The sequence below is a fragment of the Triticum dicoccoides genome, chromosome 5A, assembly GCF_002162155.2.
Source record: "Triticum dicoccoides isolate Atlit2015 ecotype Zavitan chromosome 5A, WEW_v2.0, whole genome shotgun sequence".
In the NCBI taxonomy this organism is placed as follows: Eukaryota; Viridiplantae; Streptophyta; class Magnoliopsida; order Poales; family Poaceae; genus Triticum; species Triticum dicoccoides.
Genome location: NC_041388.1, coordinates 362,605,390 through 362,611,313, shown reverse-complemented (window position 1 = coordinate 362,611,313; position 5,924 = coordinate 362,605,390).

Genomic DNA, 5,924 nt, shown 5'->3' with positions numbered 1-5,924 from the left:
AAAGATACAGAGACAAACATTAAGTCCGTTTTCAATGCTAATTCCTTCACCTGAAACCCGGAGAAGTGGGAACGACCACCCGACAATCCAGGCGTGCGTGGGAATGTGGAACAACCTCCGATGTGTTGCATGATAGCCACGTGTCCCTCAGATGCGAATCGCCAGGGCCACCTGTGTAATAACACTGTGCCGTCCCTATCCCTATAAATACACGCCTCACCACAGTCATTATCCCTTCTTCCACTCTCGCACAAACCCTAGCGCCACCGCTAGCCCTCGACGACGCTGGCGACGAAGCGCTTAGCTACCACGACCTCATCGACACCGTCTTCACGATGGCCGCAGACATCGTCTTCTCCGCCGTCGCTGTAGGTGTCCTCCGTCGCCAAGTTAGGGCACGGACGATCGAACTGCTCGGCCTCCTCTCCCACTCAGTCTAGCAGTTCTTCGTGTGGTAAATAAAACTTCCTTTTTACAGCCCCTTTGATCCTATAGATTCATCACTTTCTACCACAAGCAGTTTCTGTTCACACAAGTTGGATCTATTTCATACTGCATCTCATAATATGCCTAGTATGTTCACTTATGCTTCACAAAGTAGTTAGATTCCTCACTTGTACTTATTGGAGGATTCGTACAAATCTGGAACCAACTCTCTATCTATGAGTGAATGTCTTCGCACTATGAGGTCAATGTCTTCTAAACTGATTTATCTTCAAAATCTTCTGAGAATGCATATGACCTCCTCCCCTTCCCTCGCACCTTAATGCTGTCACAGGTACATGTCCATGGGAGAATCCCTTGGTTCTCATAGTCTGCATTCATTTGCAGAATTCTTACAGCATCATATAAATTCTCCCGAAGCCAGTTCCTGTTTGACCAGCAAGCGAAAGCCTTTGAAACCTTTGAATGTGCTGAAGCCATTCAGTTTGAAGTTCATGGCACCAGAGAAACCTACAAGAAAGGGTGGCAGACAGCATCGTGGCAACACCTTAAGAGATTTGCCTCCTGACCTCTATGAGCTGTACAAGATAGATCCAGAGGAGGACTACAATCAGCAAAAAACTCGAATCCAATGGATTTGAAGATATTGGGCAGAACAGTGGTTCAAGTACAGGTTCGTGACCCGGGAGTATGTTGAGAAGAATGCCATCAAACGACCATGGGGAGACAATCTATACAAAAATCTTCAACCCAAGTCCAGAGCTGAAGCCATTGAACAAGGCTTCTATCCTTGCATGGTCCGTGGACCACAGCCTGCGGATGCAGATCCATCTTCATTACTGTGGTGCTGCGATGATAATCTGTTCAAGCGCAACCTTCAGTTTGCCAGGAACTCGGCCAAAGAGAACAAGAAGTCACGAGGCTTAGACTTCAATCCAGGCCCCTCTGCTCCTCATGCTGATGGCACACGCGAAGCTGAACCCAATCTTGTTGGGCCCTTCTACAACCTGGAAGGTCTCATCACTCATATCATGGTTCAAGGGACAGCCGTGGATGAGCCTGCAGATGACGCTGAATCTGATGAAGCGCCTACATCGCCGAAGTCAAAGAAACTGAAGAAGCCTAAAGCTTCAAAGCCTGCTCCTGCACCAAAGGTCCTATAGGCGAAGCCTCTGGCCACTGCACCTCCTAAACACAGTGTGCAGTTTGAAGATTTGTCACGCATCTCCAAGCCCTCCAGAGTGAAGATGCCCTTGCAACCCACTAACCAAGAACTGACTCCTGCTGCTATTCTGTGCAATGACGCAATTGATCTGTCCAGCGATGAAGATCTTGCAGATGACGCTCTTGAGCAACTGATTAAGAGCAAGGAAGAAGCAGAAATCTTCAATGATTTGCCTCTCTTTGATGTGGCAATCATCCACAACTTCATTGATGAGTGGTTTGAAACCCCCAATCTCAGCTTTGATGATCTGCAACTTCCAATTGGCCTCAGCGTCGTTTTCACTGGCGCCATTGCTTCTGAGCTAGCTCTAGCTCAGCACATCGTTGAACTGAAGCAAAAGATCGACTATGAAAAAGCTCAGTTCAAGCAGCACATGGTGATGAAGCTATGTACCTAGGGTAGGGGCACGGACCTGTCCAAAGAGCCCTACCCAAGGACATCCCTAGAAGAAGTCACCTTTCAATCGACTTGAAGGTATCCCACTCGACGGGTTCAAGACACTCGACCAAGAAGCTATCACTCAACCATGAAGCCAACCACTCAACTGCCAGGAGACCTAAAGTCACTCCGCAGGCAAACGGTCGGCTATTAAGTAGTCTTTATGGTCATTATAGCACTTTATTAGGGGCGTTACCAGTAACGCCCAACCTTAAATGTACCTTAAACCCTGCATCACTGAGGGCAAGAGAAGGCCGGCGAACTCTATATAAGCCACCCCCTCCTCAGTATGAAGGGTTCGCACCCCTGTTATTCATACACACATAATCCAATCGACCGCCTCCGGGCACCAAGACGTAGGGCTGTTACTTCCTCCGAGAAGGGCCTGAACTCGTAATCCTCGTGTGTTTACAACTTCCCAATAGCTGAGATCTAGCCTCTCCATACACACCCCCCTACATCACTGTCAGAGTTAAAACCACGACAGTTGGCGCCCACCGTGCGGCAGGAATCTTAGCGCCTGATTGGAGAAGTTGCGATTTTTCCGATCCCTTTGATCATGGTTTCATGCGGAGTTTTGGTGGAGGGCCATGAGATCCGCCTCGGCGCGCTCACGTTCATCGCCGACGACTCCGCCTGGCTTCAGGAGGCACCACTCGACATCGACGCGCTCCCCGTCTGCGGTGTGACGCACTTCTGCGCATGCGTTCGTGGCGTCCTCCTGCGGCAGCCGTCGACCCAGTATCGGTCGGCCCCCGTGTCGTCTCCCCGCTCTGTCTCCCACCGGCGCAAGCGCTCCGGTTGGTCGAGACTTCAGAGGTGGGCGAGGCATGCCGTGGCTCGCCAGTCGGCCGCTCCACAAGTCGCGGCAATCGAGCCCGACGAATCCCTCTGCGGCCTGTTCGACTGGCTCCACGGAGACCGCATCCGAGTGCGACAGCAGCGACCCAGCGGCTGAGGTTCTGGCGGTCGATGGAAAGCATAGTCCTCCCGGTTTCCCTCGCGCTGGTGGAGGCGCGGGTGGGGGTGACCCGTCGCATCCCCACGATGAGTATCTCCTCGAACCTCTCACGTCATTACAGCGAGAGGAGCTTCGCCGCTGGAACATGGACGCGCTCCACACTCCTATCGTCGGAGAAACCCCCGAGGCCCGGGCCTTGGAGGACGCCCGCTTGGCTAACTTGGCCGAGCGCACTCGACTGGAGAATCTCCATGTGACGCCCCCGATTTAATCGTACACTAATCATGCACGCAAATGTGTACGATCAAGATCAGGCACTCACGGGAAGATATCACAACACAACTCTACAAATAAAATAAGTCATACAAGCATCATAATACAAGCCAGGGGCCTCGAGGGCTCGAATACAAGTGCTCGATCATAGACGAGTCAGCGGAAGCATCAATATCTGAGTACAGACATAAGTTAAACAAGTTTGCCTTAAGAAGGCTAGCACAAACTGGGATACAGATCGAAAGAGGCGCAGGCCTCCTGCCTGGGATCCTCCTAAACTACTCCAGGTCGTCATCAGCGGGCAGCACGTAGTAGTAGGCACCTCTAGTGTAGTAGGGGTCGTCGTCGACGGTGGCGTCTGGCTCCTGGACTCCAGCATCTGGTTGCGACAACCAGAATGAAAGGAAAGGGGAGAAAGGGGGGAGAAAGCAACCGTGAGTACTCATCCAAAGTACTCGCAAGCAAGGAACTACACTACATATGCATGGGTATATGTGTAAGGAGGCCATATCAGTGGACTGAACTGCAGAATGCCAGAATAAGAGGGGGATAGCTAGTCTTATCGAAGACTACGCTTCTGGTCACCTTCGTCTTACAACAGGCAGAAGAGGGTAGGTCGACGTCCTCCAAGTAGCATCTCCAAGTAACATCTCATAGCATAATCCTACCCGGCGATCCCCTCCTCATATCCCTAAGGTAGAGCGACCACCGGTTGTATCTGGCACTGGGAAGGGTGTGTTTTATTAAGTATCCGGTTCTAGTTGTCATAAGGTCAAGGTACAACTCCAAGTCGTCCTGTTACCAAAGATCACGGCTATTCGAATAGATTAAACTTCCCTGCAGGGGTGCACCACATAGCCCAACACGCTCGATCCCATTTGGCCGGACACACTTTCCTGGGTCATGCCCGGCCTCGGAAGATCAACACGTCGCAGCCCCACCTAGGCAAAACAGAGAGGCCAGCACGCCGGTCTAAACCTAAGCGCGCAGGGGTCTGGGCCCATCGCCCTGAGCACACCTGCACGTTGCGAGGGCGGCCGAAAGCAGACCTAGCCTAGTAGGCGTTCCAGTCCAATCCGGCGCGCGCCGCTCCGTCGCTGACGTCTGAAGTGCTTCGGCTGATACCACGACGTCGGGATACCCATAACTACTCCCACGTAGATGGTTAGTGCGTATAGGCTCGTAGCCAGACTCAGATCAAATACCAAGATCTCGTTAAGCGTGTTAAGTGTCCGCGAACGCCGAACAGGGCCAGGCCCACCTCTCTCCTAGGCGGTCTCAACCTGCCCTGTCGCTCCGCCACAAAGATCCACACAGAGGGCCGTCGGGACAAAGGTCCTTTCAGCCCCCAATCCGTGAATCACTCGCGGGTACTCTTCGAGCTGACCCGACTTTAGTCACCATCTGTATAGTATGTATGTATGTATAGTATATACCCGTGATCACCTCCCAGGTGATCACGGCCCGATAGTATAGCAAGGCAGACTGACAAGAATGTAGGGCCAAAGATGATAAACTAGCATCCTATACTAAGCATTTAGGATTGCAGGTAAGGTATCAACAGGTGTAGCAACAATGTCAGGCTATGCATCAGAATAGGATCAACGGAAAGCAGTAACATGCTACACTACTCTAATGCAAGCAGTATAGAGTAAAATAGGCGATATCTGGTGATCAAGGGGGGGGGGCTTGCCTGATTGCTCTGGCAAGAAGGAGGGGTCGTCAACTCCGTAACCGAACTGGGCAGCAGCAGCGTCGGTCTCGTAGTCTACGGGAGAGAAGAGGGGGAAGAAACAATGAATACAATGCAAACAAATGCATATCGATGCATGACATGACAAGTACGATGCTAGGTGCGCCCAATCGCGGTAGTTGGTGATACCGACGAAGGGGGGAAACATCCGGGAAAGTATTCCCGGTGTTTCGCCTTTTCGGACCGATGAACCGGAGGGGAAAAGTTGCGAGTTCGATAGGTTAGGGGTGTGTGGCGGACGAACGGACTGCGTATCCGAAATCGTCTCGTCGTTCTGAGCAACTTTCATGTTGAAAATATTTTAATCCGAGTTACTGATTAAAAGATATGATTTCTTAAAGATTTTATTAATTTCTGGAATTTAATTAATTAATTATTTAATTCGAAAATGGATTTATGACGTCGGCATGATGTCATGCTGACTTCAGCAGTCAACAGGGTTGACTTGGTCAACCCGACAGGTGGGTCCCGTTCGTCATTGACTGTTTAGTCTAATTAATATTTAGCTAATCTAATTACTGTTTAATTAAACTAATTAGTTAATTAGGTTAATCTAATTATGATTAATTAACTTAATTAATTCCTTCATTAATTAATTAATTAATTTAATTATTATTTATCTATTTAATATATATATATATATTTTTTAATTCTTTTTCTTTTTTTTCTTTTTTTTAACACGTTCTGGGGGGCGTGGGCCCCCCCGTTCAGTGGCACAGAGGCCATTCAGGGCGCGGGCGACGGGTAACGGGCGCGCCCCGTTCGGGCGCACGCCCAGGGGCATGCGGGCGTGGGCGGCGGACCTGGCAGGTCGCCAGGCCGGCGTGGGC